The sequence below is a fragment of the Schistocerca nitens genome, chromosome 5 (assembly GCF_023898315.1).
Source record: "Schistocerca nitens isolate TAMUIC-IGC-003100 chromosome 5, iqSchNite1.1, whole genome shotgun sequence".
Taxonomy (NCBI): Eukaryota; Metazoa; Arthropoda; class Insecta; order Orthoptera; family Acrididae; genus Schistocerca; species Schistocerca nitens.
Window position 1 is genome coordinate 185,925,880 of NC_064618.1, and position 27,782 is coordinate 185,953,661.

A 27,782-nucleotide genomic window follows, 5' to 3' on the forward strand; every position below is an offset into this window, starting at 1 on the left:
AGTTCCAATTTTGGTCACCAGGTGCAAATCTGGGGCGGTACACTTTTAGTGTAACTGTATGACATCCACGCTCTCATTGATGAAGCCATAAAGTGAGTGAACAGTGTGGCTGTTGAGAGGAGAGACCATATGTTGTTGGTGGAACTGTTTTAAGTGCAAGGCAGCAATTACTGTGCTGAACTGATAGAGTGTCACCGAGCTGATGCTGCACCTGGATGACGAAGGCGTCCTGTCTCTGTGTAAGGTACTGACGAGTTTGCTATTGGCGTAACTGACCATGCAGCACATGCCCCAGGTAGTGCTAGAGGTCGAACAGTGTCACGAGAATTACCCATTCTATAGTGAATAGCACGAAAAGTTTTACCGTCTACTGTACAGAGATACCCACACGAAATCCAGACGGTACAGCAACTCAAAGCTCACGATCCGCAGCAAAGTTATGAATTTGCTCTCCAGTTTCTGGCACGGATCGAAGTCGATGATATTTGGCCGGGCAATATTCTACGGAGTGGCGAGGCATGTTTTACACTACAGCGTGCACAGAATTTTCGGAATTGCCGAATACGGGATACTGTTAAAGCGCGTGTTGTCCACGTAGAGCAAACCCACGCACCGTATGTGACTTTGTGGTGTGGATTCTCAAACACGTTTATTCTCTGTCCGTCCTACTTTGAAGAGAACGCATATAGACTGACTTTCAGGTGCACGGTGATCTGCACGTTATTGAGACCTCCTTGCACATTGTGTGAAAACCACTGTTCGAAAGCAGTGGTTTTCACACAATGTGGAAGGGCCGCAGAAAGAATGTTTCGGCAGAGTAGCCAGGCTGCTTTAACCATTCACTGAATAAAATTCAGTCATTATTTTCCAAGAACAGCTGGTTTAGTATATTTCTTTCTAGGAAGAACTGTTTTCGGACATGAAGCTCCAGTATGTAGTTACAGAGGTTTACTCGTTATCTATTATTTAGGCGGAGGAATGGCACGACACACATTAGATTACGAACACTGCGATGTTTTGGAACAAAGTAATGGCCGAAAAGGGAGTACAGGAAAAAGTAGAGATGGCAAATTGGCGCTTAACGTCCCGTCGTCTACAAGGTTCATGGAGACTGAGCACAAGTTCGGACTGGGTACGGGCTCTGCGGGGATATCGGACTTGTCCTTTCAAATGGACCATCCGGCAGTCGCCTTGAGCAGTAGGGAAAATCACACAGCACTTACTCAGATGAGGTTTAGGGCCGCCGTCTTCCCGAATACGACTGCTACACCTGCTCGGTAAGAAATTTGGTCATGTCTTTCTTTACTTATCGTATATAAAGCACACAAGAAATTAAAGTAATTGATTTTGTAGCCAGCTGTGGAGGGCTGTACCGCAATCTACAGTTGGCCCTGTTGCTCAATGTACTTCCTTGCCCTCCTAAATAGGTAGACCACTTTCAGACGGTTTTTGAATGTCCAACTTTCTAACTGGAGGTTTGAGGGACTTCGACCATTCACTTATATAAAGAAATGGAACACCTACAGCCGTCCTTACCAGTTTCGGTACTTCAGTGCACCATATTCAGGCCTTAACTGACGCTAAGGGGGTTACCTCCAAAAGTATACACGGTTCTTCACTGGCCAACATCTATGAACTGGTTTTCGCAGTTAGTTGGTAGCCGATTGTCAGTGGCACAACATCACTGTTGCAGACAGTCTACGAAAACCAGTTCATTGGTATTGGCAGCTGATGAATCGTGTATACGAGAGATGTTAACCCCCTCAGCGTCAGCAACCGCTTGAATGTGGTGCTCTGAAGCACCGAAACAGGTTTCCATGTTATAAATAACATCGTAAGGGCGACTATAGATGTTCCATTTTATTACTTCAGACGGCATCGCAGTAAGATGATGTGCATTACTTATTACTTTAATACTGAAGACTCATAGACTGATTAACAAGAAAATTACTGCGAGACGACTAGTCTTGCTATTTGTATTAACACTTCACACGGTTTCATATCACGCGACGCCAAATAACTGTTTCACAGCAAAGCAACTTTCTTTACAAGCAGTAGAGTATAGAGAGATACTGTAACATAAAGCCAAGAGCATGCCAGGCCAAGACAAACGTCGGAGAAAATTCACGCAAGTGAGCTCGAACGGAAGAGTCGGTGATGCGCAGTAGCAGATGAGATCCGTTACGTGGCTGCGTTGTTGACACCGTAAAAGTCACTTCCAACATTGCTGATTCAAATGAATAATCGCTTCTGTGCCAGATTACAATTATGGACAATACGTTACGTATCTTGCAAACTCTGGCCACGGCAAAAAATTTGTTCAAAACTGGCTCTGAGTACTATGGGACTTAACATCTGAGACCATCATTCCCCTAGAACTTAGAACTACTTAAACCTAACTAACCTAAGGGCATGACACACATCCATGCCGGAGGCAGGATTCGAACCTGCGGCAGTAGCGGTTGCGCGGTTCCAGACTGAAGCACCTAGAACCGCTCGGCCACACCGGCTGGCAAACAGTTCGTTGCTGATGAATATTGCGAGTTGTGTAGTAGTGGTCTAGGAAACTTTTTATTGAGAAAGTCTGTTCGAGAGCTGCTTTGGACATCTTCCGAGGTGCTCCTTGTTCTACTGAGACGACAACTCTCAGAACCACTTATGAGGGCTTTAATAGTATCGCAACAACCACTGTGGTTAACATGTGTCACACCACAGTTTGTTACAGAAATGCCAATTTTCCTATCTGAGCTGAAGAGTCAGCAATTGCTTAATTCATTAAGGTATTTTGAGATTTAATTACTCTGTAGAATAGAAGCAAGGTGTATAAATAACCAACAAACATAGTATCGAAAGTTTCAATATTCTTACTACTATCACTAATTTAGCATTATGCAGGGAGGTCTATCGATCGTGACCGGGCCAAATATCTCACGGAATAAGAGTCAAACGAAAAAACTACAAAGAACTAAACTTGACTAGCTTGAAGGGGGAAACCAAATGGCATTATGGTTGGCTCGCTAGATGGCGCTGCCATAGGTCAAACGGATATCAACTGCGGTTTTTTTTTAATAGGAACCACTACTTTTTACTACATATTCGTGTAGTACGTAAAGAAATATGAATGTTCCAGTTGGATCACTTTTTCGCTTTGTGATAGATGGCGCTGTAATAGTCACAAACGTATAAGTAATAACATTCCGCCAATGCGGGCGGTATTTGCTTCGTCATAGATTACCCTTGTTAAAATAGACCGTTTACCAATTGCAGAAAATGTCGATATCGTGTTGTTATATGGCTATTGTGATCAAAATTCCCAACGGGCGAGTGCTATGTATGATGCTCGGTATCCTGGACGACATCATCCAAGTGTCCAGACCGTTCGCCGGATAGTTGCGTTATTTAAGGCAACAGTACGTTGATATCCGTTTGACCTACGGCAGCGCCATCTAGTGGGCCAACCATAGTGCCATCTGGTTTCCCCCTTCAAGCTACACGAGTTTCGTTCTTTGTAGTTTTTTTCGTTTGATACTCATTTCGTGAGACATTTGGCCCGGTCACTATCAATGGACCACAATGTATAAGAATCTAGTAATTCAAATTCCAAAGAAATCAATTGCTGTCAGGTGTGAAAATTACCGGACTATCAGTTTAACAGGTCACGATTCCTCACAGAAGAATGGCAAAACGGTCAGATGGGTACCTCGCGGAAGATTCCGCAGAAATGTAGGAACGCGCGAGGTAATACTGACCCTATGACGTATGTTAGTAGATAGGCTAAGGGAAGGCAAACCCAGTTTCATAGCATTTGTAGACTTAGAGAAAGCTTTTGACAATGTTGACTGGAATAATCTCTTTGAAAATCTGAAGGTATCAGGGGGAAAATAGAGGGAGCGAAAGGCAATTTACAACTTGTGCAGAAACCCGACGGCAGTAATAACATTCGAGGAGCAGGAAAGGGAGACAGTGGTTGAAAAGGGAAGTAAACTCGGTTGTAGCCTTTCTCCGATATTACTCAGTACGTACGTTGAACAAGTAGTGAAGGAAACCAAAGAAAAAAATTGGAGTTGCAAACAAAGTTCAGGGAGAAGAAACAAAACTTTAAGGTTCGCCGATGACACTGTAATTCTGTCAGAGGCAGAAAAGTCCTTGGAAGAGCATTTGAAAGAATGGATAGTGTCTTGAAAGGATAATATGAGACGAGTATCAAGAAACGCGAACGAGGATAATGGAGGAATGCAGTCGAATTAAATCAGGTGGTGCTAAGAGAATCGTATTACAATACGAGACACTTACAGTAGTAGATGAGTTTTGCTATTTCCGCAGCAAAGTAACTGATGGTGATGAAGTAGAGAGTACCTAAAGCGTAAACTGGCAGTGACAAAAAAAGCATTTCAAAAGAGGAGAAGTTTCATAACATGACATGTAGGTCTGTGTGCTGGGTACTCCATTCTGTGTCGTCCTAACCGCAGTCTGCTTCACGTCTGCTGTGCAGTTAGCTACCTCAATTTAAGTATTAACTGTATTTTTCTTACTTGTCACTCCTTCTTCCGTGTGTTTTTGCTTTTAGTAAGCTTTAATTGTCGAGTGCTATTAATAGGGTTCCATAGATATCGTGTTTGTTTTGAATAGTCAGAGAGAGTCCCTTTAGTCAGCCATAGTGTCACTGTCGTCCTAACCGCCGTCTGCTTCACGTCTGTTGTGCAGTGAGCTACCTTAAGAATTAACTGTATTTTTCTTACTTGTCACACCTTCTTCCGTGTGGTTTTGTTTTAGGAAGCTGTAATTGTCGAGTGCTATTACTTGTGTTCCATAGATTTCGTGTTTGTTTTGAATAGTCAGAGAGAGTCCCTTTAGTCAGCCATAGTGTCAGTGTCGTCCTAACCGCCGTCTGCTTCACGTCTGCTGTGCAGTGAGCTACCTTAAGAATTAACTGTATTTTTCTTACTTGTCACTCCTTCTTCCACGTGTTTTTGTTTTAGGAAGCTGTAATTGTCGAGTGCTATTACTTGTGTTCCATAGATTTCGTGTTTGTTTTGAATAGTCAGAGAGAGTCCCTTTAGTCAGCCATAGTGTCAGTGTCGTCCTAACCGCCGTCTGCTTCACGTCTGCTGTGCAGTGAGCTACCTTAAGAATTAACTATATTTTTCTTACTTGTCACTCCTTCTTCCACGTGTTTTTGTTTTAGGAAGCTTTAATTGTCGAGTGCTATTACTAGCGTTCCATAGATTTCATGTTTGTTTTGAATACAGTTAGAGAGAGTCCCTTTAGTCAGCCATAGTGCCAGTAGTGTCAGTGTCGTCCTAACCGCCGTCTGCTTCACGTCTGCTGTGCAATGAGCTACCTTAATTTAAGTATTAACTGTATTTTTCTTACTTGTCACACCTTTTTCCGTGTGTTTTTGTTTTAGGAAGCTTTAATTGTCGAGTGCTATTACTAGTGTTCCATAGATTTCGTGTTTGTTTTGAATACAGTCAGTGTCCCTTTAGTCAGCCATAGTGCCAGTAGTGTCAGTGTCGTCCTAACCGCCGTCTGCTTCACGTCTGCTGTGCAGTGAGCTACCTTAAGAATTAACTGTATTTTTCTTACTTGTCACACCTTCTTCCGTGTGGTTTTGTTTTAGGAAGCTTTAATTGTCGAGTGCTATTAATAGTGTTCCATAGATTTCGTGTTTGTTTTGAATACAGTCAGATTGTCCCATTAGTCAGCCATAGTGCCAGTAGTGTCGTCCTAACCGCCGTCTGCTTCACGTCTGCTGTGCAGTGAGCTACCTTAAGAATTAACTGTATTTTTCTTACTTGTCACACCTTCTTCCGTGTGTTTTTGTTTTAGGAAGCTTTGTCGAGTGCTATTACTAGTGTTCCATAGATGTCGTTTTTGTTTTGAATACAGTCAGAGAGAGTCCCTTTAGTCAGCCATAGTGTCAGTGTCGTCCTAACCGCCGTCTGCTTCACGTCTGCTGTGCAGTGAGCTACCTTAAGAATTAACTGTATTTTTCTTACTTGTCACACCTTCTTCCGTGTGGTTTTGTTTTAGGAAGCTTTAATTGTCGAGTGCTATTACTAGTGTTCCATAGATTTCGTTTTTGTTTTGAATACAGTCAGAGAGAGTCCCTTTAGTCAGCCATAGTGCCAGTAGTGGCAGTGTCGTCCTAACCGCCGTCTGCTTCACGCCTGCTGTGCAGTGAGCTACCTTAAGAATTAACTGTATTTTTCTTACTTGTCACACCTTCTTCCGTGTGTTTTTGTTTTAGGAAGCTTTAATTGTCGAGTGCTATTACTAGTGTTCCATAGATTCCTTTTTTGTTTTGAATACAGTCAGAGAGAGTCCCGTTAGTCAGCCAAGGTGCCAGTAGTGTCAGTGTCGTCCTAACCACCGTCTGCTTCACGTCTGCTGTGCAGTGAGCTACCTTAAGAATTAACTGTATTTTTCTTACTTGTCACACCTTCTTCCGTGTGGTTTTGTTTTAGGAAGCTTTAATTGTCGAGTGCTATTACTAGTGTTCCATAGATACCTTTTTTGTTTTGAATACAGTCAGAGAGTCCCGTTAGTCAGCCAATTTGCCAGTAGTGTCAGTGTCGTCCTAACCGCCGTCTGCTTCACGTCTGCTGTGCAGTGAGCTACCTTAAGAATTAACTGTATTTTTCTTATTTGTCACACCTTCTTCCGTGTGTTTTTGTTTTAGGAAGCTTTAATTGTCGAGTGCTATTACTAGTGTTCCATAGATTTCTTTTTTGTTTTGAATACAGTCAGAGAGTGTCCCTTTAGTCAGCCATAGTGCCAGTGTCGTCTAACCGCCGTCTGCTTCACGTCTGCTGTGCAGTGAGCTACCTTAAGAATTAACTGTATTTTTCTTACTTGTCACACCTTCTTCCGTGTGGTTTTGTTTTAGGAAGCTTTAATTGTCGAGTGCTATTACTAGTGTTCCATAGATTCCTTTTTTGTTTTGAATACAGTCAGAGAGAGTCCCGTTAGTCAGCCACGGTGCCAGTAGTGTCAGTGTCGTCCTAACCGCCGTCTACTTCACGTCAGCTGTGCAGTGAGCTACTTTAATTTAAGTATTAACTCTATTTTTCTTACTTGTCACACCTTCTTCCGTGTGTTTTTGTTTTAGGAAGCTTTAATTGTGGAGTGCTATTACTAGTGTTCCATAGATTTCGTTTTTGTTTTCAATACAGTCAGAGAGAGTCCCTTTAGTCAGCCATAGTGTCAGTGTTGTCCTAACCGCCGTCTGCTTCACGTCTGCTGCGCAGTGAGCTACCTTATGAATTAACTGTATTTTTCTTACTTGTCACACCTTCTTCCGTGTGTTTTTGTTTTAGGAAGCTTTAATTGTCGAGTGCTATTACTAGTGTTCCATAGATTTCGTTTTTGTTTTGAATACAGTCAGAGAGAGTCCCTTTAGTCAGCCATAGTGTCAGTGTTGTCCTAACCGCCGTCTGCTTCACGTCTGCTGCGCAGTGAGCAACCTTAAGAATTAACTGTATTTTTCTTACTTGTCACACCTTCTTCCGTGTGGTTTTGTTTTAGGAAGCTTTAATTGTCGAGTGCTATTACTAGTGTTCCATAGATTTCTTTTTTGTTTTGAATACAGTCAGAGAGTGTCCCTTTAGTCAGCCATAGTGCCAGTGTCGTCTAACCGCCGTCTGCTTCACGTCTGCTGTGCAGTGAGCTACCTTAAGAATTAACTGTATTTTTCTTGTCACACTTTCTTCCATGTGTTTTGGTTTTAGGAAGCTTTAATTGTCGAGTGCTATTACTAGTGTTCCATAGATTCCTTTTTTGTTTTGAATACAGTCAGTGTCCCGTTAGTCAGCCATACTGCCAGTAGTGTCAGTGTCGTCCTAATCGCCGTCTGCTTCACGTCTGCTGTGCAGTGAGCAACCTTAAGAATTAACTGTATTTTTCTTACTTGTCACACTTTCTTCCGTGTGTTTTTGTTTTAGGAAGCTTTAATTGTCGAGTGCTATTACTAGTGTTCCATAGATTTCGTTTTTGTTTTGAATACAGTCAGAGAGAGTCCCTTTAGTCAGCCATAGTGTCAGTGTTGTCCTAACCGCCGTCTGCTTCACGTCTGCTGCGCAGTGAGCAACCTTAAGAATTAACTGTATTTTTCTTACTTGTCACACCTTCTTCCGTGTGGTTTTGTTTTAGGAAGCTTTAATTGTCGAGTGCTATTACTAGTGTTCCATAGATTTCTTTTTTGTTTTGAATACAGTCAGAGAGTGTCCCTTTAGTCAGCCATAGTGCCAGTAGTGTCAGTGTCGTCCTAACCGCCGTCTGCTTCACGTCTGCTGTGCAGTGAGCTACCTTAAGAATTAACTGTATTTTTCTTATTTGTCACACCTTCTTCCGTGTGTTTTTGTTTTAGGAAGCTTTAATTGTCGAGTGCTATTACTAGTGTTCCATAGATTCCTTTTTTGTTTTGAATACAGTCAGTGTCCCGTTAGTCAGCCATACTGCCAGTAGTGTCAGTGTCGTCCTAATCGCCGTCTGCTTCACGTCTGCTGTGCAGTGAGCAACCTTAAGAATTAACTGTATTTTTCTTACTTGTCACACTTTCTTCCGTGTGTTTTTGTTTTAGGAAGCTTTAATTGTCGAGTGCTATTACTAGTGTTCCATAGATTTCGTTTTTGTTTTGAATACAGTCAGTGTCCCTTTAGTCAGCCATAGTGCCAGTAGTGTCAGTGTCGTCCTAATCGCCGTCTGCTTCACGTCTGCTGTGCAGTGAGCTACCTTAAGAATTAACTGTATTTTTCTTACTTGTCACACTTTCTTCCGTGTGTTTTGGTTTTAGGAAGCTTTAATTGTCGAGTGCTATTACTAGTGTTCCATAGATTCCTTTGTTTCGAATACAGTCAAAGAGAGTCCCTTTAGTCAGCCATAGTCAGTGTCGTCCTAACCGCCGTCTGCTTCGCGTCTGCTGTGCAGTGAGCTACCTTAAGAATTAACTGTATTTTTCTTACTTGTCACACCTTCTTCCGTGTGTTTTTGTTTTAGGAAGCTTTAATTGTCGAGTGCTATTTCTAGTGTTCCATAGATTTCGTGTTTGTTTTGAATAGTCAGAGAGAGTCCCTTTAGTCAGCCATAGTGCCAGTAGTGTCAGTGTCGTCCTAACCGCAGTTTGCTTCACGTCTGCTGTGCAGTGAGCTACCTTAAGAATTAACTGTATTTTTCTTATTTGTCACACCTTCTTCCGTGTGGTTTTGTTTTAGGAAGCTTTAATTGTCGAGTGCTGTTACTAGTGTTCCATAGATTTCGTTTTTGTTTTGAATACAGTCAGTGTTCCTTTAGTCAGCCATAGTGCCAGTAGTGTCAGAGTCGTCCTAACCGCCGTCTGCTTCGTCTGCTGTGCAGTGAGCTACCTTAAGAATTAACTGTATTTTTCTTATTTGTCACACCTTCTTCCGTGTGTTTTTGTTTTAGGAAGCTTTAATTGTCGAGTGCTATTACTAGTGTTCCATAGATTTCTTTTTTGTTTTGAATACAGTCAGAGAGTCCCTTTAGTCAGCCATAGAGCCAGTAGTGTGTGTCGTCCTAACCGCCGTCTGCTTCACGTCTGCAGTGCAGTGAGCAACCTTAAGAATTAACTGTATTTTTCTTACTTGTCACACCTTCTTCCGTGTGTTTTTGTTTTAGGAAGCTTTAATTGTCGAGTGCTATTACTAGTGTTCCATAGATTTCGTTTTTGTTTTGAATACAGTCAGAGAGTCCCTTTAGTCAGCCATAGTGTGTGTCGTCCTAACCGCAGTCTGCTTCACGTCTGCAGTGCAGTGAGCTAGCTTAAGTTAAGTATTAACTGTATTTTTCTTACTTGTCACACTTTCTTCCGTGTGTTTTTGTTTTAGGAAGCTTTAATTGTCGAGTGCTATTACTAGTGTTCCATAGATTTCGTTTTTGTTTTGAATACAGTCAGAGTGAGTCCCTTTAGTCATCCATAGTGTCAGTGTCGTCATAACCGCCGTCTGCTTCACGTCTGCTGTGCAGTGAGCTACCTTAAGAATTAACTGTATTTTTCTTACTTGTCACACCTTCCGTGTGTTTTTGTTTTAGGAAGCTTTAATTGTCGAGTGGTATTACTAGTGTTCCATAGATTCCTTTTTTGTTTTGAATACAATCAGTGTCCCTTTAGTCAGCCATAGTGCCAGTAGTGTCAGTGTCGTCCTAATCGCCGTCTGCTTCACGTCTGCTGTGCAGTGAGCTACCTTAAGAATTAACTGTATTTTTCTTGTCACACTTTCTTCCATGTGTTTTGGTTTTAGGAAGCTTTAATTGTCGAGTGCTATTACTAGTGTTCCATAGATTCCTTCGTTTCGAATACAGTCAGAGAGAGTCCCTTTAGTCAGCCATAGTGTCAGTGTCGTCCTAACCGCCGTCTGCTTCGCGTCTGCTGTGCAGTGAGCTACCTTAAGAATTAACTGTATTTTTCTTACTTGTCACACCTTCTTCCGTGTGGTTTTGTTTTAGGAAGCTTTAATTGTCGAGTGCTAATACAAGTGTTCCATAGATTTCGTTTTTGTTTTGAATACAGTCAGAGAGTCCCTTTAGTCAGCCATAGTGTGTGTCGTCCTAACCGCAGTCTGCTTCACGTCTGCAGTGCAGTGAGCTAGCTTAATTTAAGTATTAACTGTATTTTTCTTACTTGTCACACCTTCTTCCGTGTGTTTTTGTTTTAGGAAGCTTTAATTGTCGAGTGCTATTACTAGTGTTCCATAGATTTCGTGTTTTGAATAGTCAGAGAGAGTCCCTTTAGTCAGCCATAGTGCCAGTAGTGTCAGTGTCGTCCTAACCGCCGTCTGCTTCACGTCTGCTGTGCAGTGAGCTACCTTAAGAATTAACTGTATTTTTCTTATTTGTCACACCTTCTTCCGTGTGTTTTTGTTTTAGGAAGCTTTAATTGTCGAGTGCTATTACTAGTGTTCCATAGATTCCTTTTTTGTTTTGAATACAGTCAGTGTCCCGTTAGTCAGCCATACTGCCAGTAGTGCCAGTGTCGTCCTAATCGCCGTCTGCTTCACGTCTGCTGTGCAGTGAGCAACCTTAAGAATTAACTGTATTTTTCTTACTTGTCACACTTTCTTCCGTGTGTTTTTGTTTTAGGAAGCTTTAATTGTCGAGTGCTATTACTAGTGTTCCATAGATTTCGTTTTTGTTTTGAATACAGTCAGTGTCCCTTTAGTCAGCCATAGTGCCAGTAGTGTCAGTGTCGTCCTAATCGCCGTCTGCTTCACGTCTGCTGTGCAGTGAGCTACCTTAAGAATTAACTGTATTTTTCTTACTTGTCACACTTTCTTCCGTGTGTTTTGGTTTTAGGAAGCTTTAATTGTCGAGTGCTATTACTAGTGTTCCATAGATTCCTTTGTTTCGAATACAGTCAGAGAGAGTCCCTTTAGTCAGCCATAGTCAGTGTCGTCCTAACCGCCGTCTGCTTCGCGTCTGCTGTGCAGTGAGCTACCTTAAGAATTAACTGTATTTTTCTTACTTGTCACACCTTCTTCCGTGTGTTTTTGTTTTAGGAAGCTTTAATTGTCGAGTGCTATTACTAGTGTTCCATAGATTTCGTGTTTGTTTTGAATAGTCAGAGAGAGTCCCTTTAGTCAGCCATAGTGCCAGTAGTGTCAGTGTCGTCCTAACCGCCGTCTGCTTCACGTCTGCTGTGCAGTGAGCTACCTTAAGAATTAACTGTATTTTTCTTATTTGTCACACCTTCTTCCGTGTGTTTTTGTTTTAGGAAGCTTTTATTGTCGAGTGCTATTACTAGTGTTCCATAGATTTCGTTTTTGTTTTGAATACAGTCAGTGTCCCTTTAGTCATCCATAGTGCCAGTAGTGTCAGTGTCGTCCTAACCGCAGTTTGCTTCACGTCTGCTGTGCAGTGAGCTACCTTAAGAATTAACTGTATTTTTCTTATTTGTCACACCTTCTTCCGTGTGGTTTTGTTTTAGGAAGCTTTAATTGTCGAGTGCTGTTACTAGTGTTCCATAGATTTCGTTTTTGTTTTGAATACAGTCAGTGTTCCTTTAGTCAGCCATAGTGCCAGTAGTGTCAGAGTCGTCCTAACCGCCGTCTGCTTCGTCTGCTGTGCAGTGAGCTACCTTAAGAATTAACTGTATTTTTCTTATTTGTCACACCTTCTTCCGTGTGTTTTTGTTTTAGGAAGCTTTAATTGTCGAGTGCTATTACTAGTGTTCCATAGATTTCGTTTTTGTTTTGAATACAGTCAGAGAGAGTCCCTTTAGTCAGCCATAGTGCCAGTAGTGCTAGTGTTTGTTTTCTATACAGTCCAGAGACAGGTAGTGCTATTTTCATTGTTTTCTACTAGAAGTATCTAGTAACCACAGTTTAGTCAACTATCAGTCGCCTTTAGTGAATTAGTAGTCTAGTTAACAGTTGGTTAACTCTCTACGGTAAATAGATTCCTTAGGATGGATAGGATGTGTGACTGCTGTGTACGGACGCAGGAAGAGCTGGCCACTGTTCGCGAACAGCTGAACGTGTTGATGGCCGCGGTCAGCTGTCTTCAGGCTGCTGCCTCGGAGTGTAGCGGTAGTGGGGAGTCTGGTGCGTCGCAAGGTACACCCCATGTGTTACATGCTTCACCCACTGTCCCTGCTGTCGAGACATCTTCGCGGGTAACGGGCGCGGTTGTGCCACCCTCTCCCCAAGGGGAGTAGCGGGTTCAGCGGCGCTCGAGGCGCACGAGGCGGAGGGTAAATGTGGAGGCTGGCTGTGTGGCATCGCCCGCTCTGCCTGTGAGTGGACATGTGGCTGCTCCTTCAGCAAGGTCCGAGCAGGCACACGGGGGCAGGTGTTCATTAGTTATTTGGAGCTCCAACGTTAGGCAGGTGATGGAGCCCCTTAGGGAAATAGCGGAAAGGTCGGGGAAGGAGGCCAGTGTTCACTCTGTCTGCTTGCCGGGGGGTCTCATCCGAGATGTGGAGGAGGCCCTACCGGCGGCGATAGAGAGCACTGGGTGCACCCGACTGCAAATTGTTGCTCATGTCGGCACCAATGACTCCTGCCGTCTGGGTTCAGAGGTCATCCTCAGTTCCTACAGGCGGTTGGCGGAATTGGTGAAGGAGGAAAGCCTCGCTCGCGGGTTGGAATCAGAGCTAACTATTTGTAGTATCGTTCCCAGAACCGATCGCGGTCCTCTGGTTTGGAGCTGAGTGGAAGGCTTAAACCAGAGGCTCAGACGATTCTGCGGAGATCTGGGGTGCAAATTTCTCGACCTCCGCTATCGGGTGGAGAAATGTAGGGTTCCCCTGAATAGGTCACGCGTGCACTACATGCCGGAAGCGGGTAGAAGGGTAGCGGGGTACGTGTGGAGTGCACATGGGGGTTTTTTAGGTTAGAGAATTCCCTCCCTAGGCCCGACAAGACGCCTCCTGAGACGCGGCAAGGTAGGAGTAGGCAAAATGCAACAGGGAATAACAGTATTAATGTGCTAATAGTAAACTGCAGGAGCGTCTATGGAAAGGTCCCAGAACTGCTCTCATTAATGAACGGTCACAACGCCCACATAGTACTAGGGATAGAAAGTTGTCTGAAACCAGACGTAAACAGTAATGGAATCCTATAGTCAGATTGGAATGTATACCGCGGAGACTGGCTGGACAGTGAAGGGGGAGGCGTGTTTATAGCGATAAGAAGTGCAATAGTATCGAAGGAAATTGACGGAGATGCGAAATTTGAAATGATTTGGGTGAAGGTCACGGTTAAAGCAGGCTCAGACATGGTAATAGGATATCTCTATAGGCCCACGGGCTCAGCAGCTGTTGTGGCTGAGCGCCTGAAGGATATTTTGGAAAATATTTCGAGTAGATTTCCGCACCATGTTATAGTTCTGGGTGGAGATTTTAATTTGCCAGATAGAGACTGGGAGTCTCAAACGTTCATAACGGGTGGCAGGGACAAAGAATCCATTGAAATTTTTTTAAGTGCTTTATCTGAAAACTACCTTGAGCAGTTAAACAGAGAACCGACTCGTGGCGATAACATATTAGACCTTCTGGTGACAAACATACCCGAACTATTTGAAACAGTTAACGCAGAACAGGGAATCAGCGATCATAAAGCGGTTACGGCATTGATGATTTCAGCCGTAAATAGAAATATTAAAAAAGGAAGATTTTTCTGTTTAGCAAAAGTGACAAAAAGCAGATTACAGAGTACCTGACGGCTCAACACAAAAGTTTTGTCTCAAGTACAGATAGAGTTGAGGATCAGTGGACAAAGTTCAAAACCATCATACAATATGTGTTGGATGAGTATGTGCCAAGCAAGATCGTAAGAGATGGAAAAGAGCCACCGTGGTACAACAACAGAGTTAGAAAACTGCTGCGGATGCTAAGGGAACTTCACAGCAAACATAAACATAGCTAAAGCCTTGCAGACAAACAAAAATTACGCGAAGCGAAATGTAGTGTAAGGAGCGCTATGCGAGAGGCGTTCAATGAACTCGAAAGCCAAGTTCTATGTACTGACTTGGCAGAAAATCCTAACAAATTTTAGTCTTATGTCAAAGCGGTTGGTGGGTCAAAACAAAATGTCCAGACACTCTGTGACCAAAATGGTACTGAAACAGAGGATGACAGACTAAAGCCCGAAATACTAAATGTCTTTTTCCAAAGCTGTTTCACAGAGGAAGAGTGCACTGTAGTTCCTTCTCTAGATTCTCGTACAGATGACAAAATGGCAGATATCTAAATAGACGACAGAGGGACAGAGAAACAATTAAAATCGCTCAAAAGAGGAAAGGCTGCTGGACGTGATGGGATACCAGTTCGATTTTACACAGAGTACGCGGTGTACCGTAGGTCTCTAGAAGAGCGTAGCGTTCCAAAGGCTTGGAAAAGGGCACAGGTCATCCCGTTTCCAAGATGGGACGTCGAACAGATGTGCAGAACTATAGACCTATATCTCTAACGTCGATCAGTTGTAGAATTTAGAACACGTATTATGTTCGAGGATAATGACTTTTCAGGAGACTAGAAATCTACTCTGTAGGAATCAGCATGGGTTTCGAAAAAGACGGTCGTGTGAAACCCAGCTCGCGCTATTCGTCCACGAGACTCAGAGGGCCATAGAGACGGGTTCACAGGTAGATGCCGTGTTTCTTGACTTCCGCAAGGCGTCCTATACAGTTCCCCAGAGTCGTTTAATGAACAAAGTAAGAGCATGTGGACTATCAGACCAATTGTGTGATTGGATTGAGGAGTTCCTAGATAACAGAACGCAGCATGTCATTCTCAATGGAGAGAAGCCTTCCGAAGTAAGAGTGATTTCAGGTGTGCCGCAGGGGAGTGTCATAGGAACGTTGCTATTCACAATATACATAAATGACCTGGTGGATGACATCGGAAGTTCATTGAGGCTTTTTGCAGATGATGCTGTGGTGTATCGAGAGGTTGTAACAATGGAAAATTGTACTGAAATTCAGGAGGATCTGCAGCGAATTGACGCATGGTGCAGGGAATGGCAATCGAATCTCAATGTAGACAAGTGTAATGTGCTGCGAATAAATATTAAGATAGATCCCTTATCATTTAGCTACAAAAATAGGTCAGTAACTGGAAGCAGTTAATTCCATAAATTATCTGAGAGTACGCATTAGGAGTGATTTAAAATGGAATGATCATATAAAGTTGATCGTCGGTAAAGCAGATGCCAGACTGAGATTAATTGAAAGAATCCTAAGGAAATGCAATCCGAAAACAAAGGAAGTAGGTTACAGTACGCTTGTTAGCCCACTGCTTGAATACTGCTCAGCAGTGTGGGATCCGTACCAGATAGGGTTGATAGAAGAGAGAGAAGATCCAACGGAGAGCAGCGCGCTTCTTTACAGTATCATTTAGTAATCGCGAAAGAGTTACGGAAATGATGAACTCCAGTGGAAGACTCTGCAGGAGAGACGCTCAGTAGCTCAGTACGGGCTTTTGTTAAAGTTTCGAGAACATACCTTCACCGAGGGTCAAGCAGTATATTGCTCCCTCCTACGTATATCTCGCTAAGAGACCATGAGGATAAAATTAGAGAGATTAGAGCCCACACAGAAGCATACCGACAATCCTTCTTTCCACGAATAATACGAGACTGGAATAGAAGGGAGAACCGATTGAGGTACTCAGGGTACCCTCCGCCACACACCGTCAGGTGGCTTGCGGAGTATGGATGTAGATGTAGAACGTATCTGGAGCGTCACGGTAGTGAGACATGGACGATAAACAGTTTATATAAAAAGAGAATAGAAGCTTGAAAATGTGGTGCTACAGAAGAATGATAACTAGGTGGGTCGATTATTTAGCTATTGGGGAAGTACTGTACAGAATTGGAGAGACAAGAAATTTGTGGCACAGCCTGACTAAAAGAAGGCATCGGTTGATAGGGCACATTCTGAGACATCAAGCGAGTACCCATTTAGCATTGGAAGTAAGTGTGGGAGGTAAAAATAATAGAGGGGTACAAACAAATGGCTACACTAAGCGTATTTTGGAAGCTGTAGATTGCAGTAGTTACTCGGAGAAGAATAGGCTCCCACAGGATAGAGTAATTATGGAGAGCTGCGTGACTGATACATGTCTTGTTTAGAAGAAAGATGTCTATATGGTGTACAAATAAGGCGTCGAAAGTCGGATGATTTTACTACTGCCACAGATTTGGTACACAAAACGATTTCTTGGAGGTAAGATGTCCATATGGAGTATCAATAATTTAGTTATATTTTTGGTAGACTATCTCTCGCCTGACAATAATAAAAATGAAAGGACAGGCTCAGGAAAGAGGTTCCTTAGTATGAAAGCCACAGAAAAAGCTCCCATATTACGAAACTGGTAAGAAGCATAAGAAATACATGTTAGAGACTCTTGTGTACTCTCTTTGCGTTTTGCGTATGTTCCATTATTACTGGTCTCTATTACAAACTTCACTGATAAATCTTATATTTTTTACTATTTTTATTTACGTCACACAGCACAACTGACAATGCAATAGTCTAAAACGTGTGTCTTTAGTGTGAAGCTTCCTGGCTGGTAAAAATTGGTTAGCTCAACGTGAAATGTTTATGTCGTTCTGTCGTAAGACATTGTAATAACATACAGACCATGACAAATCAGTTATTCAGTTTGCCTGAACAAAACTCCTCGCTATCAAAATTTGTTGTAGTTGCAGCTAGTTGACACGTACAGACCTACAGGGTTATTACAAATGATTGAAGCGATTTCACAGCTCTACAATAACTTCATTATTTGAGACATTTTCACAACGCTTTGCACACACATACAAAAACTCAAAGTTTTTTAGGCATTCACAAATGTTCGATATGTGCCCCTTTAGTGATTCGGCAGACATCAAGCCGATAATAAAGTTACTCCCACACTCGGCGCAGCGTGTCCCCATCAATGAGTTCGAAAGCATCGTTGATGCGAGCTCGCAGTTCTGGCACGTTTCTTGGAGAAGGAGGTTTAAACACTGAATCTTTCACATAACCCCACAGAAAGAAATCGCATGGGGTTAAGTTGGGAGAGCGTGGAGGCCATGACATGAATTGCTGATCATGATCTCCACCACGACCGATCCATCGGTTTTCCAATCTCCTGTTTAAGAAATGCCGAACATCAGGATGGAAGTGCGGTGGACCACCATCCTGTTGAAAGATGAAGTCGGCGCTGTCAGTCTCCAGTTGTGGCATGAGTCAATTTTCCAGCATGTCCAGATACACGTGTCCTGTAACGTTTTTTTCGCAGAAGAAAAAGGGGCCGTAAACTTTAAACCGTGAGATTGCACAAAACACGTTAACTTTTGGTGAATTGCGAATTTGCTGCACGAATGCGTGAGAATTCTCTACCGCCCAGATTCGCACATTGTCTGTTCACTTCACCATTAAGAAAAAATGTTGCTTCATCACTGAAAACAAGTTTCGCACTGAACGCATCCTCTTCCATGAGCTGTTGCAACCGCGCCGAAAATTCAAAGCGTTTGACTTTATCAGGTGTCACGGCTTGTAGCAATTGTAAACGGTAAGGCTTCTGCTTTAGCCTTTTCCGTAAGATTTTCCAAACTGTCGGCTGAGGTACATTTAGCTCCCTGTTTGCTTTATTTGTCGACTTCCGCGGGCTATGCGTGAAACTTGCCCGCACGCGTTCAACCGTTTCTTCGCTCACTGCAGGCCGACCCGTTGATTTCCCCTTACAGAGGCATCCAGAAGCTTTAAACTGCGCGTAACATCGCCGAATGGAGTTAGCAGTTGGTGGATCTTTGTTGAACTTCGTCCTGAAGTGTCGTTGCACTGTTATGACTGACTGATGTGAGTGCATTTCAAGCCCGACATACGCTTTCTCGGCTCCTGTCGCCATTTTGTCTCACTGCGCTCTCGAGCGCTCTGGCGGCAGAAACCTGAAGTGCGGCTTCAGCGAAACAAAACTTTGAGTTTTTCTATGTATCTGTAGTGTGTCGTGACCATATGTCAATGAATGGAGCTACAGTGAATATATATCGCTTCAATCATTTGTAATAGGCCTGTATATGTGGAGCTCGATCCACATGTTAACGATTGCTCCCGACTGCAAACCCTGTGAAACTATTATCTAAATATGCACCTTAAAGAGTTCATTGTGGAGTTATATAACTCATAGTTGTATATATAAGAATAAACTGCTTATAATTATCCATCTCTATTCAAACCAATCGTACAACGTACAGTAACACTATCAGTTGGCATCTTGTGATTCAACTTACCACATTAGAATAATTTTAGAAATTATGGCAAATGTCGCCGGATTTGGGTCTTGTAGTTACAGCTAAATTTGCATCACTTAAGTTCCACAGTACAACTGCTCTGAGAGGCGGATGAAATTTGTACAGCAATGTCCGTGCTACATTATCTAGAAGGCACATGACTCAGTAACTTACAACCTGTAGTCTTTCTGACGTCTATCAAGTACGACAGGTAGTGTGTCATTGAGTGTCTTTTCCGCTATGTGAAACTCGGTGGTACATCACCTTCTTAGTATTAGCATGCTGCGTTCCGTTTGTTTTGCGATCACCGGCCTTCTGACTGATATGATGCAACCCATATGAGTTCTATTGCAACAACCTCTTCATCTAACAGCATTTAAATCGCTGTGTTAATCCAGTTTTTACTGCTTAGAGCTCCCCAAGGTACCTTGTGAGGTAATCCTTAATGTCTTAAATATAACTTATCGTACTTTCGCTTCTTGTCATTTTTTTCGCCACGGTTATCTCAATACCCATTGCGCATAGAACCTTATTTTCTTAACATATCAGCCCAGTTACGTTTTAGTACTCTATGAGTGTTATAGTACCACTTCTAGAACGCTCCGATTCTCTCCCTTTCTTCTGTGATTCACTTCCACATAATGCTGTGCGCGATATGTACGCTTCTTGCCAATAGCTAAGGAACAGCTAACAATTGCTAGGGAAAATCGCAATTGCTTCGAACACTAGACCAATCACAGTAAAAGGATATGTAGAGAGTGGGACACGTTAACCGCAACGAATCCTGTGCGCGGATACTATGAATGCATTTGTCAGTTCACGCAGTAGGGCGCTTGATGATGCTGTGTCGTTCCAACAAGACATAGCCAGGGCAAAAGCACCACAGGCGCAAAGATGCGAACTGGTGCCAGTGACGTAGAGACTCGCCAATTGCGCGAGTTTCACCAGGGCCACGGGCGACGCTGACGATGAAGATATCGCCTTCGCCTCAGCCAATTGCCGGCCGAGTACAAGCCGCCAATGACCGGACGACAACGGACAGAAGCCTACACGAAATTAGAAGAGCAGCTCTCACCCACTTGGTTGTAGATCATCGTCCAGGGCTGACGTAGACAGGGAATGTCGTTTAGCGAACTCTTAGAAGTGAACAGACAGTTGTTGTAAACTGCATTTGCCATGTACTGTGAAGTTTACCTACGATTATTTGCACTTTAAGGACCTTTTATGTGTTATGCTACAATCAGTGTTGCAGACTTCATTATTCGACAAGTCACGAAGATAATTAAAACTCTTTAACGCATTTGTGTGACTTTGTTACTAATTTGTTGGTGTGCTGCAGAACCTTCGTTCTCCTTTCCTGTTACCTGACCCTGCATAGCTGTGTGATAGTGACAAGGAGAAATTGCCTCAGCAGTGTACTGCACCAGAATCCGTTTCACGAACTCAAAAACTTGGCATACCGTAACAACAGTGGCAACTACGCCTCCACAACAGTAGCGACGAGGCCTTTACAAAACTGGCGGCGAGGATATACAAAAAATGAAGGCTGCTATGGAAACGATTAGTCGACACTCCGTGTGCTAAGGCAAGATGTCTGCAAGACATCATTTGAGTCCTCACGATCGCTGAGGGGCATTTGGTCTGCTCGAAGGTGGTCAAAGTGTCCCTACTGTCACCACATAAATGGATGTGTGTAAATGTGTTACCTCACAATTAAAACAGGCCGCTGAACGTGAAAACCATGCCGGCGGTCAGAGAAGGCCCGCAACAGCGCAAGAGGACCTATACTTAGCCTCAGCGGTGCAAAGAAACGGACATCTCCCTCCTGAGCAAATCGCTGCTAACGTGCAACCACTACCGGCACACATGAATGCGCCAGAAACATTTTGTGGTGATTAAATCAGACTGACTTGTCTGCACGGAAGCCTGATACATGCGTCCCACTTCATCCACTCTATCGTAGAGATTTCGTTGGTGTAGGGATTTGTGGTAAGCAACGGTGAGAAATGGCAAAATGTTACACACCATAATGCGTCATCGGTATGGTCTAGGCGTTATGGTGTGGGCAGGCAGTGTGCAAAATTGTAGGACCCAGCTGCAAAACCCTGTGTGAGGTACCGTAACAGCACAGTGGTGTTATAGGGGCGTTATTCTGGATCGTGTAAGTCTGTTAACGGCTGCGGTAGGTTCAGAATTTCTTTTTGTGTGACAGTAGCCACCCACACAGCACCGCTGGGATGTCGGATACGCTGGAAAGTGAAGATATTGGATGTATGGAACGGCCTGCGTACTGCCCGGACCGGAACCCTATCCACCCTGTATGGGATGCTCTTGATGCGTTTCTGAGCGAATATGAATGAAAAGACTGACACCCGCCATGAGAGAGGGGTATGAGAATATTCCCCAAGGAATCCACAACCTACGTGAATACCAGGTGCAAAATGTGCATTAGTGGCTGAGGAGAGCTTATTCCTTACTGCGAATCCGTTGTCGACAGTCTGACCTGTGTCAGACACGAACTTATTCATATTTGTTATCCTGCTTCTCCATACGGTGAAATCTGTAACATTTTTCGTTGTAAGTATACCACTCCGACTCAGTTACGTGTGTACTGGGTCTCATGTCGTCCAATGTTGCTTGCCATTATTTCTGTCCAGCAATGGCTTTGCTCCTTAGCAACTGTCAAACACTGTACATTCTCCGAATATTTTTACCTAAGTCAAGATCTATTGTTTGATACTAGGGTGTGGCACTTTTGCGGCACATAGTGGTTCTGTCCAACTGAACAAACGGCGCCACACCTGCAGGCAGTTTCACGTTGCAAGTGAGAGAGGAGGCCGCGACAGTTCCCGGTGTCCAGCATCTGCCGACTGGAGCGGCCCTGTGGACCCTTGGTCGGTAGCAGCAGAACGAGCGACTCACACAGTCAGCGGCACAACAACGCCGGGCGAACACAGAGTTGCGCGATGTTCACCACGTTGGGGACACAACGCAGTGGCGGTCGGTTTGGTTCCTGCTGCTTGCAGACTCTTGCTGTAGGAGTGCACTGGCTGTGTCTGTGCGTTGTACTGTGTGCCCTTCACTAGGGTCCACACGTTAACCGCTCCTCTGATTTGTGATTCTTCAGCTTCTCCCGGCGTCCTTCACAAGTGAAGTATTCTACTTTTCTGATTTATCGTTTCGCATGCGATACTATGCGCTACCTATTACTTTTCAGAATGCCGCACATCGAAACTGATTTTTTCTGGAGTCCATAGCTCGAATTATATTGGTGACAGGAAGGTAGGGTCAAGTATGTTGGGTAGCCCTTGGATTAGGAACCACCGGTGTACTCAACAGATGTGTTGTGCTATCGAAACTATCCTACAGTAGTGTCAAATTAGAATATTACATTTCCAGAATGAGATTTTCAGTCTGCAGATTAAAACTGTGTATCGGACCGAGACTCGAAATCGAACCTTTGCCATTCTGCCAGTACCTTGTCTCCTACCTTCCGAACTTTACAGAAGCTCTCCAGTGAACCTTGCAGAACTAGCACTCGTGAAAGAAAGGATACTGCGGAGTCATGGCTTAGGCACAGCCTGGGGGATGTTTCCAGAATGAGTACTGGCAGAAGTGACGCAGTGAGGACGGGGTGTGACTCGTGCTTGGGTAGCTCTGATAGTAGAGCACTTTACAGCGAAAGGCAAAGGTCACGACTACGAGTTTCGGTCCGGTACACAGATTTAATGGCCAGGAAATTTCAGTATATTACATAGTTCTTGTTAGGCAAATGGATCAATTGGGTTGGTTGTTTTATACACTCCTGGAAATGGAAAAAATAACACATTGACACCGGTGTGTCAGACCCACCATACTTGCTCCGGACACTGCGAGAGGGCTGTACAAGCAATGATCACACGCACGGCACAGCGGACACACCAGGAACCGCGGTGTTGGCCGTCGAATGGCGCTAGCTGCGCAGCATTTGTGCACCGCCGCCGTCAGTGTCAGCCAGTTTGCCGTGGCATACGGAGCTCCATCGCAGTCTTTAACACTGGTAGCATGCCGCGACAGCGTGGACGTGAACCGTATGTGCAGTTGACGGACTTTGAGCGAGGGCGTATAGTGGGCATGCGGGAGGCCGGGTGGACGTACCACCGAATTGCTCAACACGTGGGGCGTGAGGTCTCCACAGTACATCGATGTTGTCGCCAGTGGTCGGCGGAAGGTGCACGTGCCCGTCGACCTGGGACCGGACCGCAGCGACGCACGGATGCACGCCAAGACCGTAGGATCCTACGCAGTGCCGTAGGGGACCGCACCGCCACTTCCCAGCAAATTAGGGACACTGTTGCTCCTGGGGTATCGGCGAGGGCCATTCGCAACCGTCTCCATGAAGCTTGGCTACGGTCCCGCACACCGTTAGGCCGTCTTCCGCTCACGCCCCAACATCGTGCAGCCCGCCTCCAGTGGTGTCGCGACAGGCGTGAATGGAGGGACGAATGGAGACGTGTCGTCTTCAGCGATGAGTCGCTTCTGCCTTGGTGCCAATGATGGTCGTATGCGTGTTTGGCACCGTGCAGGTGAGCGCCACAATCAGGACTGCATACGACCGAGGCACACAGGGCCAATACCCGGCATCATGGTGACGGGAGCGATCTCCTACACTGGCCGTACACCACTGGTGATCGTCGAGGGGACACTGAATAGTGCACGGTACATCCAAACCGTCATCGAACCCATCGTTCTACCATTCCTAGACTGGCAAGGGACCTTGCTGTTCCAACAGGACAATGCACGTCCACATGTATCCCGTGCCACTCAACGTGCTCTAGAAGGTGTAAGTCAACTACCCTGGCCAGCAAGATCTCCGGATCTGTCCCCCATTGAGCATGTTTGGGACTGGATGAAGCGTCGTCTCACGCGGTCTGCACGTCCAGCACGAACGCTGGTCCAACTGAGGCGCCAGGTGGAAATGGCATGGCAAGCCGTTCCACAGGACTACATCCAGCATCTCTACGATCGTCTCCATGGGAGAATGGCAGCCTGCATTGCTGCGAAAGGTGGATATACACTGTACTAGTGCCGACATTGTGCATGCTCTGTTGCCTGTGTCTATGTGCCTGTGGTTCTGTCAGTGTGATCATGTGATGTATCTGACCCCAGGAATGTGTCAATAAAGTTTCCCCTTCCTGGGACAATGAATTCACGGTGTTCTTATTTCAATTTCCAGGAGTGTATTATGTGTGGTCGACAGTGTTCCTTGAGACGCTTCTGGAGGCATCACTTACTTCACGGGCGTATCCTGCGAAATCTCGGATATCGGGGTTTTTGTGTTCCAAAACTGAACAAAGGATTCCAAGATGGCTATGTACACCAAATGGCTGAAATTTTTTCGATATATTCCTAAGATCCAGGTCTCGTACAACACTGAAAATTTTCATGATATTTTCACCAGTTATTTAAATACAGAGGTTAAGAGTCATCCTAATTCGACACGCAAAATACGCACATAAAATCCGATGTGAGGGGACAAGGTAGTTATAAAGTGACGTGGTCCGGAGAAATAGGCTGCAAAGTGTGTCCGTAATCATCAGAAGGGTCCTATTATCCCATATTGTAGTAGTACTGAAGCACTTGCTACACTTTTCAGCACATAAAATCCGGTCCCAAGTGTGAAATTATATATGTAGCTTTGCGTTATTTCAGTTGCACACAAGTAAACTATCACAAATTTACCGATTCATGAAGTTCTTTCATTTTGAGTGATATGCGACACTGTAGCAGGAAAATGCTCCTATCGGGGGCAGAAAAGGCAAATATACTCCTGTTTGTTAAGAGTCAGACTGAAAAGTTGGGTACCAACTGCCTCATTCTACCTTCTTAAGCACCTTTAAAAATTTCGGCAGGTAAACTTCTTCACGCTTTTTCAGGCTGAAAGAGATGGAGACAGCGGCTGTTTTAAATAGACGGAAAATAATGACTACTGGAAGACAGTAGACGTTAGATGTCATACACAAAGAGCGAAGGAGACAATCGCACGGAGACAAACGGAAGGACTCATTGGCCGTGGAATACTGGTAGGAAATGTGTGAAGGTGAAACTACCATTGAGAGAGGAATAAAGAGGAGAAAGTGTAAGTGGGTGAGAGCCTGGTTAAAGAGACGCAGAATCTATGAAAATGACATCGACGAAGACAGAAACAGCAATAATGAGAAGAGACAACTGCAGTTCGAATGAATGAGATGGTAGAAGTAAGACAGCGCTAGAGGGAGACAGTGGCAGTGAAATGAAACAGTATTAGTAAGCAGAACGAGGGAACTGTGGCTGTGAGACAGTGGGCAGAGACATTTAGAGAGACACAAAGACGTAATGGCAATGATTTGGACTGAATGAGTGACTAAGAATTGGGAAGTGGTAGTGGATGGATATGAGCGACTTACAGCGATGGACAACTGGCTGTGAGCAAGTTACAGCTAGGGGAACCTATGGAAATCTGACGTGAGCTGCACGTTAAAAGGAGCACGAATATTTTCGCATAACAAAATCGTTGGTGAAATTTTTCAAGGTGCTCAGAAAGGTAGAAAGAGACAACTGTTATACCCCTTTTCAGGCAGTCTTTTATACAGTAGCACATTCGCCTTTTTTTGTGCTCCAGTGGGAGTATTTTTTTCGCTGGTACATTGAATGTTCGGTACGCGAAATTCAGCAGTGCTTCATGTGGAATGTTATGTAGTCCACTTGTAGTGCACTTCTGATTCTTGTTGAAGTTACTGGTCTGAGTGTTTCCTTCGGTTTCTTTTCATGTCTAAAACATTTTCAGAATTTTAGCTTTTGAGCGCTTTTTATTCGTAGCTTGTTACTGCTGTCTTGAACGCCAGATACATTTCTTATGTAAGCATGTAAGAATATTTTGTTTTTACTTAACCACAGTCTTTTCTTCATACTTGGCACAGTTCTTGTATAGAAGTGAATTGGTGTTCCAATCTTATGTTGTAATAAAGAAACGTTTGCGCCTCCGCAACTAGCAGCCATTTCCAATACTCAGCGTGTGACACAGACTTCTTTTCTTCAGGAACACCCATAGTGCCTTTGCTAATCTGCATTTCAGCTCCTCCTTACTTCGTAAGTCATGTGTTATTTTGCTTCCATTGTTGCAGAATTCCTTCACTTCATTGTGCGTAATTTTTATTTGCACTGCCTACTCAGCTACCCATTGTCGCGGTTTCTATAGCCTCAGAACTTCAAGCGTAGCACTTCATTTCTTAGTACTACTTTTGCACTTTGGTTCTTCCCAAACTCTTAAATTTCAACTTACTCCTAATCACTGCCAATTTTCATCTGAGTGTATTTCTGCACCTGAACACGCCTTACAATCTGGTACCTAATTTCTTAATCTCTCCCTGAACATGATGTAATCTAAGTGAAATCTTCCCGCATCCCCTGGCCTTTTCCAAGTATACCTCCTTCTCTTGTGATTCTTCGACAGAGTATTCGCTGTTATTAGCTGAAATTTATTCCAGAACTCAATTAGTCTTTCGCCTCTCTGTCCTACTACCAAGCCCTTACCTTCCATTAATACTTTCTTCTACTCCTTCACCTACAACCGCATTCCGATCCCTCGTAATTATTAGTTTTACGTCGCCCTTTACGTAATGAATTACCCCATTTAATATCCCTTTACACTCTCTGGATCTGCTCGTCTTCGGCTTGCATTTTCAGCTTGTAAACCCGAACTATAATTGTCGGTTTGCTGTTGACTCAACTGTCCATAACTCCCCACCCTAAGTCAGTATCTCCTCACCCTCTACCTCCTCCTTACCATCTCCTCCTCGCACTACTCTGTCAATCTCCTCCTTCCACCTCTCTTTGTCCATCTCTCCCTCCTGTCTACTTTCACTTCTTCTTCCTCTGTCTCCATCTTTCTCCTCATATTTACTTTCGCTGTTCAAAAATGGTTCAAATGGCTCGGAGCAGTATGCGACTTAACTTCTGAGGTCATCAGTCACCTAGAACTTAGAACTAATTAAACCTAACTAACCTAAGGACATCACACATATCCATGCCCGAGGCAGGATTCGAACCTGCGACTGTAGCGGTCGCTCGGTTCCAGACTGTAGCGCCTATAACCGCACGGCCACTCCGGCCGGTACTTTCGCTGTTAATCTCCATCCCTCCCATCTGTCTATCTATTGCTGCCACCATCACCTGTCCATCACACGCTACCTCCTTTAATTATCTGTCTGGTCCTTTTCCCTCTGTCTATCTCATCCAGATTTAAGTTCACCTCCCTCTTCCTGTGTCTATTTCTTCCTCCCCCTGTCTCTGTCCATCTCCTTCTCTTTCTCTTCGCTATCCATCTCCACTTTCATGCCTACCCTTAAAGGAGATGGTTGGTTATTACCCCCGAAGAATGTCTTTGCAGATATTAAGTTGTATGTACAGCATCTGTGGTAGGAGTCGATCCATGGGTTTCGGAGGACCTTTCTTCCGTGGCCTTACACGCCTATCACATGTCACATATACAGGTTATTTTCAGAGGAGAGTGCAAAAATTTAACAGGTCGTCGAGAATGATACGTTGAATGATTTGATTTAGGGAAATAAACTTGACTAAAACTTTGTTTAGCATTACTGTTGTTCAGCTAATTAAAAACTAAAATGCGTAAAAGTTTACAAATACTTTACCGTTTATTTGCACCTACATTATTTCCTGCAAGGACAAAAAGAGGACGAGCCTGATTAATAGGAAGTCATGACATAGGTTTTGTGTAGTTTACATGTCCAGAAGGTGGCTATGTTATATCGTAGTTATATTGTTCCATGACAGAACGTGGTATGAATCTACAACAGACCCATTCAGTATTCGGTGCTTTTCAGAGACGTACAAAACAATACGATGCAGCAGAGTGGGTACAGTTTCGCAGAACTCACTGACATGCACCTCGCGAATGGGCAAATACGTTGCAATGCTCTCGCTGCTGAAAGGCTGTACAGGGAACGATTTCCTAGGCATTATCCGTCACGACGAATGTTTATTTCTGTCGATCGATGAATGCCAGAATTGTAG